The following is a 14465-nucleotide window of genomic DNA, read 5'->3' as shown; positions in this document are numbered from 1 at the left end:
CCTAGTCTAATTCGGACTTGCCATGGGGGGCGCGCGGCCACCCCTTGAGGCCCTTCTCTCCTTTCCCGTATGACCCATTAAGGCCCACTACTTCCCCCGGCGATTTCCCGTAACTCTCCGGTACTCCGAAAAATACCCGAATCACTCGGAACCTTTCCGATGTTCGAATATAGCCTTCCAATATATCGATCCTTACGTCTCGACCATTTCGAGACTCCTCGTCATGTCCGTGATCTCATCCAGGACTCCGAACAACCTTCGGTACATCAAATCACATAACTCATAATACAAATCATCATCGAACGTTAAGCGTGCGGACCCTACGGGTTCGAGAACTATGTAGACATGACCGAGACACATCTCCGATCAATAACCAATAGCGGAACCTAGATGCTCAGATTGGCTCCTACATATTCTACGAAGATCTTTATCGGTCAAACCGCATAACAACATACGTTGTTCCCTTTGTCATCGGTATGTTACTTTCCCAAGATTTGATCATCGGTATCTCAATGCCTAGTTCAATCTCGTTACCGGCAAGTCTCTTCACTCATTCCGTAATGCATCATCCTGTAACCAACTCATTAGTCACATTGCTTGCAAGGGTTATACTGATGTGCATTACCAAGAGGGCCCAGAGATACCTCTCCGATAATCAGAGTGACAAATACTAATCTCGATCTATGCCAACTCAACTAACACCATCGGAGACACCTGTAGAGCATCTTTATAATCACCCAGTTACATTTTGACGTTTGATAGAACACTAAGTTTTCCTCGGTATTCGGGAGTTGCATCATCTCATAGTCATAGGAACATGTATAAGTCATGATGAAAGCAATAGCAACAAACTAAACGATCATAGTGCTAAGCTAACGGATGGGTCATGTCAATCACATCATTCTCTAATATTTGATCCCATTGATCAAATGACAACTCACGTCTATGGCTAGGAAACTTAACCATCTTTGATTAACGAGCTAGACAAGTAGGGGCATACTAGTGACACTATGTTTGTCTATGTATTCACACATGTACCAAGTTTCCAGTTAATACAATTCTAGCATGAATAATAAACATTTATCATGAAATAAGGAAATAAATAATAACTTTATTATTTGCCTCTAGGGCATATTTCCTTCAGTCGACTCCCTGAGAAGCCGGAGACTCGCTGTAGGGGTGGAGTGACTTGTGCGCATACGAAGTTTTCCTTCCAGGCATGTAACGGTGGAACTACTGCCAACTTTTTTGTTGAACTGATACAGACGAATTGCCTCAAATATTTATGGAAATATACTTAAGAACGCTGCAGTTTTTTGCTACAAGAATTGTCGTTGTCCTCACTCTGATGGAGTAACTCACCGCGGCAACCCCACTTCCCACGTGCTAGCATCCGCTAGATTCGTGGCATATGAATGCCCTTGATGCAGTAGGTAGCCAAGAGCGATGACGCCGGCGCCGAAGGAGAGAATCTCGTCGTTGTCCTTCGCTTTTGAGCAGTACGTCGCGGCTGGATCCCTAGTGGGGGCCTGTGCCACGGCGGCGCGCGGAGGTATCACGCCGGCGAGGGTCGGGCTGGTGGATCGCGCCGGGGAAGGAGGCTGGTGGACCGCATCACCGGAGGTGGTGGCAGGGTGGATCAAGGAAGAAGGGGTCGGGGAGGAGGAGCGCCGGCGACGGGCAACCGGGTCGAGCATTGTGGAAACAGGGGGAGGGGTGGCCGTCGCGCCTCGTTGGCCGGAGATCACGGACGGGTCAGCTTCCGACGCGTCGTCGGGCCCAGCAAGCGACGAACGCGGCGGCGGGATCCTGTGCGACGGCTAGATCCGTGTGGCGGCGATAGGAAGCCGGACTCGGGTGGGCGAGAGGTAGGTAGCTAGTGAGGCGGAGTGGAGCGGCGGTGGCGCGTGGGGAGTTTTGAGGGTCGCAGCGACGCCTGACGATGCAGGGGCGGGGACGGCGGAGGCGGGGATCAGGGAGAGAGCGAGGGAGATGTGGGGAACGTGGGGTTCGGGGTGGGATTTCTTTTTTTGTTCTTGTGAGTTCGGGAGCACCTCCGCTGCTCCTATGTAGGCCCCGTGATCCAAATAGTTATTCTAATCCCAGGATATATATATATATATATATATATATATATATATATATATACAACCGGTCTATTCTGCTAATATTAGCAGAATAACTATTCTGATAACACTTCCGCACTGCACGCTCAACGCGAGGGCACTGCACTTTCAGTAGCAGGGGTACTGCAATACAGAGACTAGTGAACTTCGTGTCGGAAAAAAACTACACGCGGTGTTTATTCGGTACCTTTTTCGCCCTAGTTTTTTAACCGTTTATCGGAACAAGGCATGTAATATACCGTTGAGAAGCTATGGATTAGGCGCAACTTCACCATGTTGAACACTTTTCAAGATTCCTTACGGTTTAAGTGCAGTTTTGAAAACGGTGTGGCGCATGACGAGTGGCAGCGAGAGTTTTATCGCTTTTTTTCTAAAGCGGTTGTCAGAATGAAGCAAATGATACACCATTGGAAAGATATCATCGAGGCGCATCTTTTTCATATCTATTATTTTCTCTAATTCTTTACGGTTTAAGAGCAGTTTTAAATTTAGTAAATCGCAGAATTCTGTTTTTTCGATTTTTTTGCAATTTTTGTACTGTTTTCGCTCCCGTTTTTTAACCGTTTGTCGGAATGAGGCGTGTGATACGTTGTTAGAAATCTACGGACGAGGCGCAACTTTCATATGTTGAAATGTTTTTGAGATTTCTTACGGTTTTTAGTTAATTTTGAAAATCGTGCGGCTGCCGACGAGAGGCAGCAGCCATTTTTCGCGAAATTTTTACAAACCGCTGGTCGAAATGATTCACCGAGACACAACTTTTTCATGTAGAACACTCTCTCTAATTCCTTACGGTTTAAGAGGAGTTTTAAAATTATCGAAATGCGGACACTCTGTTTTCCATGACACCAAAATCATTGTGTGTAATGCATCAGATAGAAGAACACACTTCTTCACACCGATAACCACACTGCATCAAACTGTCAAGCGAACTGCATAATTTATTTTTGTCAGACGTTAATTTTCCCAGGCGAGGAAGTGCACAGCGCTTCACATCGGGCGTAAGTGAACCACAAAACTATCGAGAAGTGGACCGCATTACCATTTTTTATTGTTTCTGTAAAACATATATATTTTTTGCAGTTCGCGTCGGGCATAAGTGCACCGCGACAGTAGCGAAAGTGAACCGCATTATTTTTTTAATCATCCCACAAACGAAAACGAAGTGCATTAGAAAAATAAGAGAATCTCTCGTGGGAATTTTTTTACAAAGTGAACCACCAACCACCAGAAAATGGACCACACCATTTTTGAAACTTTGAAGAAATAATTCATGATAGGGCCAAGTTAACTGCATTGGTTTTTTTTGGAAATTTTGCTCCGATACGAATTCCATTAGAAGGTGAAGTGAACTTCGTGCGAGTGTTTATGGTTTTTTCTTTTACAAAGTAAACCACATGAGGGTTTGCAGCAAACTACATCTATTTTCAATTTTGACACATAGGTTCCTGTATTTGACTCAACTCAAAAACAAAAATACCAATGCAATCGGGTAGCTGGTCTTTTTGCACAACTCATAGTAACCAAAGCATACTTCTTGTGGAGTCAACGATGGCCGCTTGCCCCCACTGTGTGGGCTGCTCCAGCAACGACTTGGTCCTATGCGTGGCATCGACAGCGCCGCAAGCGTACTGACGTGATGCCACCGTAGCCCAGTCACGCCAAGGTGCTCACTTGGGACTGCAAATCACAAGGGTGCGAGCTGCATTGCCGCTGTCAGCACCTTCACCATCGACGTGGGGAGTGTACTGCAACCACGCGAGCTGATTTAGCCTTCGGCCAGTGTCGGCGACGTGCTACAGAGGCCCACCATGCGGACTTCAACAACACGGGGAGTGGACTACAACCACGCGAGTAGATGTGGAGCAACACCTAGTGCCGGCGACGTGCTCCGGGCGCCCACCGTGCGGACTGCTGTGAGTCGACGGATAGGGATGACCACCTCCTTTTAGATGACTTGGGGAGGGGACGAGGACGCCATCGATGGGAGGAAGTACTGGGGAGGAGCAGCATCACCGGCGATCTGCACGGTTCCGACGAGCGGGCTACACGGCCCGATGAGTGGACTACACGGGCCCGACGCGAGGCGACACTGCCGGACACAGCAGCCCCTCTGGCAAACTGCGCAGAGGACTCTGGTGGACTAAGCACATGTTCGTCGTGCGGCCGACAGTGGTGCTTATCCGGGCTGGTCCCTTCTGCGCGCCCCCGATGGCAGAGAGCGGCCGAGCGGCACCGCGAGAGGCAGAGCTAGCAGGGGGAGCAGTGGGAGGCATGCCAGGCCGTGGCCCTACAGATCTGACACATAAAGGCTGGGGGCGGCCCGATGTCAGGACTGAACTTGCAAGTGTAGTTCAAATTCAGTTATCCAATGGTCCAGAGTCCTCCTCGCGATACGCTTCGTCGAGAGCCGTCGATTCACTTAACTGTACCGTTATACAGTAGTTACTGTTACTTTTCACTTGTCGGTAACTAGTTGCCTATAAAACTAGCCGGGTTGTGGCTGGCGGGATCATCTCTACTCTTCCAGACTCGCCTAGATGGCTTGCGATATACTCCAACCTTAAAGCAATAGCAAATATCTCAGATCTGAGACTTTTCGACATCAAATTCTCTTGATTTTCCTTGCTTAATTCCGCATAGGCATAGATCGGTCCTGACAAATGGTATCATGAGCCATCGTTCTTCGGCATAAACACGCTCCGATGGGGAATTTTTTTCCCAGATCGGTGATTCCCACCCTTCTTCGTGAGCAGCGACTGGTTTTCGGGGGCGTTGGTGGCGGAGATTGGTTGGTGGGCGCGGGTGGCGGCGAGAATTCGGGCACAGATCAGCCGAGCGGAAACGGTTGCTCGAGCACACTGCTTGAGAGGTAAAGTTCCGTGTTCCAGCGCTGATCCGTGTGCCAAGGAGGCGTGGATCACGGCGGCGGCAGGATTCGAGGTTTGGGAAGGGTTCCTGGTGATCCAGAGGTAAAATTCCATACCCACACCCCGAATCAAGGAGATGGGGAGAGCTAAGACAATAGATGAGGCTGATCTGCAAGAGGTGCTAGCAATTCGGGATGATTTTGCAGTGCTACAGAATGACAGCTTGGGGATGCAAGTTCAGGTATCCAAATTGCAAGATGAGGTGCAGTCCATTGGTTCCAGGCAGAGTGAAATTGCAAAATCAGTGGGCACAGTAGAGCAAGTGGTCTTGGATCTAGGTAAACAGTTATCTGCCATCAGTAACGTGCTAACATCTCTGGTAAAATCAAACCAAACAACACATAATCTTGATCGACCATCCAGTTCAGCTGAGGTAGTGAAATCTCCTACGCTTCATCAGGAACAAAATCAAGACCATGAAGCGAGAATGGAGCAACTGAGGAAACAGCTAGCGGAGGAAAAGCAAAAATCAAAGCAATTGGAAGATATGCAGCTCAACAACTTACCTCCTATCAGGACTAATCGACCAGCAGTTCCTCCTGGTTTCTAGAACCAGGGCAGGCAAGATGCAGCTAGTCAGATGGGCACTCCAGTAACTGGCAGAAACAGAGAATACACTCCTGCATTCAATCAAATCTATCAGCAGAACAGGGATAGACAGTTATGGCAGGGGTACTATAAAACATATGAACAAGACATGCAAGCCCAGTTTATGAAGTCTATTACTAGAGGGCCTAAGCTGGACTTCCCTAGATTTTCTAGCACAGATCTTGTAGGCTGGATCAGGCAATGCAATAAGTATTTTCAAATGTCTAGAGCACCTAAGGAGTATAAAGTATCTTTAGCTCAGATGTACATTATTGATGAAGCAGATACTTGGCTGAGAAGATCTGGGCTCTTAAAGAAACAGCTGAATTGGAAGCAATTTGGAGCTGAAGTAGTGAAAAGATTTTTTGAATAGGGCACATATGACCTCACAGAAAAATTTACTAATCTGAAACAGAGCAACAATACAGTCTCAGCTTACACTAAGGAATTCGAGGATTTAATGGCAGAAGTACAAGAGGAAAATCTTGAGTTAGGAGAGATGTGGTTTGTCAAATGCTATGTGAATGGGTTAAGAGATGGAATTAAGTTCCAAATCAGGCCACTTAGACCACAATCACTCACAGATGCTTACTGTTTAGCAATTGAGATTGAGGCAAATCATCCTCCTGTACCTGCAACAGTGAAGAAACATGGATTTACTTACACCAACTATTATCAGAAGAATAGTGGGGGAAGTACCAGCAAAGCAAATACTGCTACTGTTCCTGTGCAGCAACTGACAGTCAATCAAAACAATGAACACATTACAAGCAATGTTCAAAAACTAAGAAAAGTGGGTGAATGCTGGAGATGTGGAGATATGTGGGTCCATGGCCACAAATGCAAAGTTATACCTAATGTCCACCTCTTGCAACAAGAAGCACCAGAAGAAATGCAGTTAAATGCCGAGGAAAACATAACACAAGAACAAGAAGAAACTACTGAAGCAGAGGAACAAGTAATGCTCATATCTCCTTATGCTGTAGGATAACAGATAGCAGTTAAAACTCCAACAGTCCTCATTCACATCAATGGCAAGAGGGCTGTAGCACTTTTAGATTCTGGCAGTTCTTGTTCTTTCATCAATCAAGAGTTTCCAGCTAAAGCAAATTGCCAGCTCCTACCAGTGAAACCAAGAGCTATTGCAGTAGCAGGGGGAAGTAAATTGTGGTCTACAGCAGTAGTACATGATTGTGAATTCCAGCTGGCCAAAAACAAACTCATGCACAACTTTAGAACATTACCCCTGCCCAGCCATGATGTGATTTTGGGGTATGATTGGTTTACAACAATGAGCCCTATTGCTTTTGACATACCAAGAAATACCTTCAGTTTCACACAAGGGGACAAGCAAACAATCACATCAGCTGTATACAATGATGTAGCAAATATTAAGGAAATTCCAGCTGAGAAAATGCATAAGCTTCTGGATAAAGGTGTGGAAGGATTTCTATTGCAAGTGGAAACTATACTCAAAGAAGTGCCTGAGCAAGTTCCAACTCCTCCTCAAATTCAAAAGTTGCTGTTGGAATATGTTGATCTATTTGAGGAACCAACTTCTCTTCCTCCTCATAGAGAGTTGGACCACACCATTCCACTGATACCAGGAGTAGCACCTCCTCAACTCAGACCTTACAGAGTGCCTCAACATCAAAAGAAAGAAATGGAGGAACAAATAAAGAAACTATTAGCTGCTCATTTAATCAGACATAGTCAGAGCCCTTATGCAGCACCTGTTATTTTGGTGAAGAAGAAAGATTCTTCTATGAGGTTATGCACTGATTTCAGAAAATTGAACTCTCTCACAATCAAGAATAAATTCCCTATACCTGTGATTGAAGACTTGCTGGATGAGTTACATGGAGCAAAATTCTTCTCCAAAATTGACCTGAGGTCTGGTTATCACCAAATCAGAATGAAGCCCGAGGACATCCATAAAACTGCTTTCAGAACATTCCTTGGACATTTTGAGTATTTGGTTATGCCATTTGGATTGTCTAATGCACCAGGCACCTTTCAGGCACTGATGAACAAAATATTCAGTCCATATCTGCGGGTGTTTGTCCTAGTTTTCTTTGATGACATCTTGATATATAGTAAAACCTTGAAAGAGCATGAAGAACATATCATGATTGTGCTGCAAGTGCTCAAAGAAAATCAGTTGTTTGCAAAACTCTCCAAATGTGTATTTACTGAAAAACAAGTGGAATATCTAGGGCATATTATTTCTGCTGAGGGAGTGGCTACAGATCCCAAGGAAATCTCTGCAATTGCTGACTGGCCTGAACCTGATAATGTCACTAAACTCAGAAGATTCTTGGGATTAGCTGGTTATTACAGGAGATTTATTAAGAACTATGGATTGATTTGTAGGCCATTGCATGATCTCTTAAAAAAGGGAAATTTCTTATGGAACCAGCTCATACTACAGCATTCTCCCAACTCAAACAAGCACTTATATCAGCTCCACTTCTGGCCTTGCCAAACTTTTCTCAGCCCTTTGTGCTAGAGACTGATGCATCAGGAAAAGGAATTGGAGTTGTACTTATGCAACAAGACCACTGGCTTACTATAGCTCAGCTCTCTGCCCTAGAAATGCTGCTATGTCCACCTATGAGAAAGAGGCCCTTGCCATACTGGAAGCATTAAAGAAATGGAGGCATTATCTCTTGGGGAATGAGGTCATAATTAAAACAGACCAACAATCCTTGAAATTTATAACAGATCAGAAACTGACTGAAGGAGTTCAACACAAGTTGATGATGAAACTACTGGAATTTAACTTCACAATTCAGTATAAGAAGGGAGCTGAAAACAGAGTTGTAGATGCACTATCTAGGTTGCTACCTAAGTGCATGGCCATATCTTCTCCTATACCAGCTTGGGCTGAAGAACTAGTGGATAGTTATTTGAAAGACCCTGCAAGCAAAACACTGCAAGAGAAGTTGTTATTGCAGAAATACCAAACTGTAGATGATTATACCATGAACTCTGGTATTATCAGGTTTAAGGGGAAAATTTTAGTAGGAAAGGCCACTGAGTTGAGAAACAAATTGCTCATAGCTCTCCATAGCTCTCCTGTTGGGGGACATTCCGGTGTTAGAGCAACTTACCAGAGAGTTAAAGGAATTTTCTACTGGCCTGGGTTAAAAACTGATGTAGAAAGTTTCATTGCTGCCTGTCCTACTTGTCAAAGAGCTAAAAGTGAACACTGCTAGCAACCAGGATTGTTGGAACCCTTACCTGTTGCTGATATGGCCTAGGAACACATTTCAATGGATTTTATAGAAGGCCTACCAAATTCTGGAGGCAAGGAAGTGATACTGGTGGTGGTGGATAGATTCACCAAATATGCCCACTTTATTCCCTTATCACATCCTTACTCAGTGCTAACAGTAGCTCAAGCAGTGGTGGACAACATAATCAAACTTCATGGCACACCAAAACTGATAATCTCTGACAGAGATAGGATCTTCACTAGCAAGCTCTGGAAGGACATCTTTGCAGCTTTGAAAGTGGAGTTAAGATACAGTTCAGCTTACCATCCCCAAACAGATGGACAGACTGAGAGGGTTAATCAGTGTTTGGAAACCTATCTCAGGTGCGTGACAACTAGGGAACCAAAGAAATGGAGTGCCTGGTTGCCCTTAGCTGAATTTTGGTACAACTCCACTTACCACACAGCTATAAAAATGTCACCCTTCCAGGCATTGTATAGTTTCCCTCCTCCTATGATTGCTGAGTTGGCAATACCAGGTCCCGAGGATGCAGAGGCTCAGGATTTCCTAACTGCAAAACAGAGCTTTTTGGACCAGCTCAAGACAAATCTATCACAAGCTCAGAATAGAATGAAAAGATTTGCTGACATGAAAAGAGTGGAAAGAAGCTTTAAAATTGGGGATTTAGTATATCTCAAAATGGCACCTTACAGACTAGCAGCATTTGGGTTCAGAGGAGCGATCAAATTACACAACAAGTACTATGGACCTTTTCTGGCAATCCAAAAAGTGGGCAGAGCAGCCTACAAACTATAGCTTCCACCACATGTGAAAATTCATCCGGTTTTTCATGTCAGCCAACTCAAGAAGCACGTTGGAAGCAAAGCAATTCCTAGCCCCAATCTGCCTATGGTGAATGAGGATGGTACTGTCAAAACTGGACCAGTGGCAGTGTTACAAGCCAGACAAGTACCTAGAAACAATCTTCCAGTTGTGCAGTGGTACATACAGTGGGAAAACCTCTCTCCAACGGAAGCAACTTGGGAAGATGCTGATTTTATCAAGTATACATTTCCGGAGTTCTTCAAGGCAACATCTCAAGCGTGGCGAGACGCAAACCAAACGCCCTGAGGACATGTCGTTTCTTAGACAGGGGCAATGTCAGGACTGAACTTGCAAGTGTCGTTAAGATTCAGTTATCCAACGGTCCAGAGTCCTCCTCGCGATACCGCTTCGTCGAGAGCCGTCGATTCACTTAACTGTACCGTTATACAGTAGTTACTGTTACTTTTTACTTGTCGGTAACTAGTTGCCTATAAAACCAGTCGGGTTGTGGCTGGCGGGATCATCTCTACTCTTCCAGACTCGCCTAGATGGCTTGCGATATACTCCAACCTTAAAGCAATAGCAAATATCTCAGAGCTGAGACTTTTCTACATCAAATTCTCTTGATTTTCCTTGCTTAATTCCGCATAGGCATAGATCGGTCCTGACACCCGATCCGGCGGCGAGGGAGGCTGGGGGTGGCCCGATCCAGTAGGGAGGGATGCAGGGGAGGGCGGCGGTTGGCGCGGAGATTCAAGGCCGGACGACGCGATGGCCCGGGGGCTGGCGTGGACGGCGGTGATGTAGAAGGTGGGCGGCGCCGACGGGAAAATCGATGGGAGGAAGCAGCGTTGGGGTGGCTGTGCACAGAGGAAGAAGGTGGGAGAAGTAGTCGGGGGTGAGCGGCGCCGCCGTGGGTGGGAGGTAGTCGGAGGCTGGGATGGCCGGAGGGGAAGAAGGAGGTGGGACATGGCTCGCCGTGGGAGACGGGGATCCAGGCGGCATGGTTAGTTTTGGGTGGGTGCGTGCTCTGTGCGGGGCTGGATGGATAAGGTGGGTGACGAGGTGGGGATTGGGGATGCTGCAGTTTGATTTGTGTTTCTCTGCGATTGGGCGTTCTGTTTAGGGACGACGAAGTGTTAGCAGAATAAGCGCACTGTTAGCAGAATAAGAGTCTTAAGGGTGTTATCATAATAGACCCACCCTATATCTGTGTGTGTTGCCCCCTCCCCACTTTGATGTGTAATATATAATCCTACGTAGGTACCGTAACACAGCCCGAAAATAATCCTCCTTGTTCGTCAAATTACCTTTCTCGTTGTGTCATATATTACATGGACGACGACCTCGCGGGCCCATAGAGGCAAGAGTCGCAGGCGAATGAGTGACAACCATCGTATGCACGTGGCCCAATGTGTTGGTGATGTTTTTAATATCCAATATGCACAACTTCTTTGCGGCACCTGCCTCGGAAACCAAAAAGTCCCCACACGGAGCGAGATCGATTCATGACGTGTGTGTAGTATATATGTGCTGCCCCGCCCCCCTCCTCCCCTCTTCGACGCGTACTATATATATACTCCTACCGCAACACAACCCAAAAAGAAACCTCCTTGCTGGGTCAAAGTGATGGAGGACAACCTCGCGGGCCCATGTATGGAAGCATCGCACGCGAGTGAGTGACCTATATGACGCGTAGTATTGCCCCGGCCACCTCTTCAACGCGTACTATATATATACTCCTATCGTACGTATAACAAAAACCAAAAAATGACTATCCTTGTTGGTCTAATTAACCTCTCTCATCGCATGTCATAGTGCTGGGCGGCGACCTCGCGGGCCCACGCGAGTGAGTGTCCTAGGACCACCGCATGCATGTGGCCCAAAGATGCATGTCAAAGTTTTTCTGCAGCGAACATGCGACCAAAGGAGTTTAGTGTTGAAAATTGAAAAAAATAGATAACATCTATTCGTTTTTTATACATTGATTGATTTCCCAGGGATTTAAATGTGCAAAATCAAATTTGATCTACATGAGACCCATGATAGTGCACGAAAATGGATTGCAAAATCATAGGTATACGTGTCCCTGGGTGCATGTTTACTCCCCATGCAAGAAATTTCTAACATCTAAAATCTTGATTTTAAAATCCAATAAATCCAAAACTAAGTTGTAATTCATGAAACTTATTGTGGTGTCATATGGACACCAATAGACTGTGATATTTTTTTCAAATTTGGGACAAGTTTTTATATAATCTTCTTACATACAGGAAACTATAAATAATTATTAACCAATATCGCAAACGAACTCTTTATTCGAACCATAGGCGTTAGACCAACAATGTAAGTGTCGTGCTTTGGCTAAGGAATAAAGCGGCAGAATTAATCATCAAAAAGGAAAAATCAATATAATATGTGCCGCGCACGCGTCCCGTGTGCCGTACGAGCATGCGTGAGTTGGCGAGACGCATGCTAGGAGGCAGATCGGGAGGCCGAGGCATGCGCGCGTTCGCTACGCACTCACCGTGTGGGGCGTGCAAGTAGTTGTGTGAAATGTGTGTAGGCGTGCCAGCAGTCCGCCGCACAGGCTCACCGGGAGGCGAGCCAGCCCTTTGACCGCTGCCCACCTCGCTCCCACTACTCCATATTAATTGCACGCCCGCCTCGCTCCGTGAAATGATGGTATAGGAATGCTAGAAGTCCGTCGCGCAGGCTCACCGGGAAGCGAGACAACCTTTGGCCACCACCTGCCTTGCTCCCACTGGTCTGTATTAATGGCGCGCCCGAGCGGTCGCACCCACCATCCTCGCCACACACATAATCCTCTCTCTCCGCCCGCATCCTCGACGCCGCTCTCAGTCCTCAGAGCCGGCACCCCCCATCCTTGCCACACACACAATCCTCTCTCTCTGCCCGCATCTTCGACGCCGCTCTCAATCCTCAAAGCCGACACCCCTCATCCTCACCACACACACAATCCTCTCTCTCTGCCCGCATCCTCGACACCGCTCTCACTCCTCAAAGCCGTTAGTGTATGAGGGAGTGGCGACGCCGGGGCTGCTGAAGCACCGGAGCACGGCGTGAATATGGAGACAGAGGTTTCCGTCGCCGCCGACGAGGTGGAGAACAACGCTGCCAACAAGCGGAGGCGGGTCGAGAAAGAACCGCAAGCGACTCCAGCACGCCTAGACTTCATCAGCAGCCTCCCCGATGATATGTTGTTAGTCATCATATCCCTCCTCCGAATCAAATATGGGGCGAGGACAACCACCCTTTGCCGGCGGTGGCGCCCCCTATGGCTCTCCACCCCTGTCTACCTCCTCGACACCCACAAGCTCTACCATGGCTATCGCAAAAGCTTGGATGCGTTCTCCCAGATCCTCGGCAGTCACCATGGCCCAATCAGAGGCCTTATGACGGGCAAGTTACGTTCCAATGGCAAGGACCGAGCCAAGCTTGACGAGTGGTTCCGATCCCCCGCCCCAGATCAGCTCAAGGAGGTCAGTTTTAATGATGGGCATATGCACTCGCTGCCAACGTCTGCGCTCCGCTTCGCGCCCATGCTGTGCCTCGCCATGTTTATGAACCGCCATGCCCCCTTAATGACGCGCCCGCTCTTTTTCTGCCACGACTAGAGCACCTCGAGCTCGTCGCCGTCTGCATCCCAAAGGATGACATGGAGCGCCTGCTCCGCGGCTGTACTGCAATCGATTTCCTTCGTCTTCAGGCAATGAATTGGTGAGTACCTTCCACATCACCTCCAGGACTCTCCGAACTATTTATGTGTGTTGCTGGTGCTGCAATGGGAGATCACAAAAGGTGGACCACAATATGGTCATTGAGGACACACCTTCACTTGAGAGATTACTTGTAGTTGATCAACAAGGTCCAACAAGAATCAATGTCATTTCTGCGTCGAAATTGACAGTAGTGGGCTACTCGTCCGTCAAATACTACTACTTCCAGGTACAACAGTCGCCTTATACCTCTCCTTCTTAATATCAACATTATTTCTGGTTTTGAAGATGTATGTTCGTCTATCATCCAACAAAGCTTCACCCTGATTTGAGGTACAGTGAAGGTCTTGGCACTAGAATTAGTCGGCCCCAACCTGGACCAAGTTGTTAGTTTCCTGAGATGCTTTTCGTGCCTGAAGAAGCTGTATATCGAGGTGATGTTCCTTTCCTGTTAAATGTTAACCATAAGGGAGTTTAATTTTTTGCACCTTTTCCCAAGTTTACAATGACAATGTACTACAATTTCTAAAGGATTTTTGGAGGATTTCAGGACATACACCCCCACCCCATATTGGTTGCTTGATCCATATGGTTACAATCCATAAGCATTTCTCCTTTGGATTCAACTATACTAGTTTTCTTAGGGAATTTCTCATCCAATCCAACCTCTTGTGAAGAAGGTTATATTTTTTTGGATTGTAATCAAATGCCATGTTAATCATGTCATATTGAAGATGGCACGTTGGTGCATTTTACAAATCCTGCGAACCAAATAGGTGTGTAGTAGTGTTCAAAACTACATGTAGGCACTAACACGTTCTCTTCTTTTGCAGATAATAATAGGCCCGAAGGTGGATAATGTTTATAACGACAATCACATCGAATGCGTGGATCTGTATCTCTCAAATATTACTTTGAACTCCTACCGAGGGACCTTGCCGGAGATTACACTCGCCAAGTTCTTTCTTGCTAGAGCAAGGGTGCTGAGGGTACTGAGGTTGAACACGCATTTAATTAGGAAATATGAATGGTTTGTTG

Source organism: Aegilops tauschii, chromosome 7 (genome assembly GCF_002575655.3).
Source record: "Aegilops tauschii subsp. strangulata cultivar AL8/78 chromosome 7, Aet v6.0, whole genome shotgun sequence".
Classification (NCBI taxonomy): Eukaryota; Viridiplantae; Streptophyta; class Magnoliopsida; order Poales; family Poaceae; genus Aegilops; species Aegilops tauschii.
The sequence above is the reverse complement of the archived record's forward strand: the minus strand, read 5'-3'. Positions refer to the sequence as shown.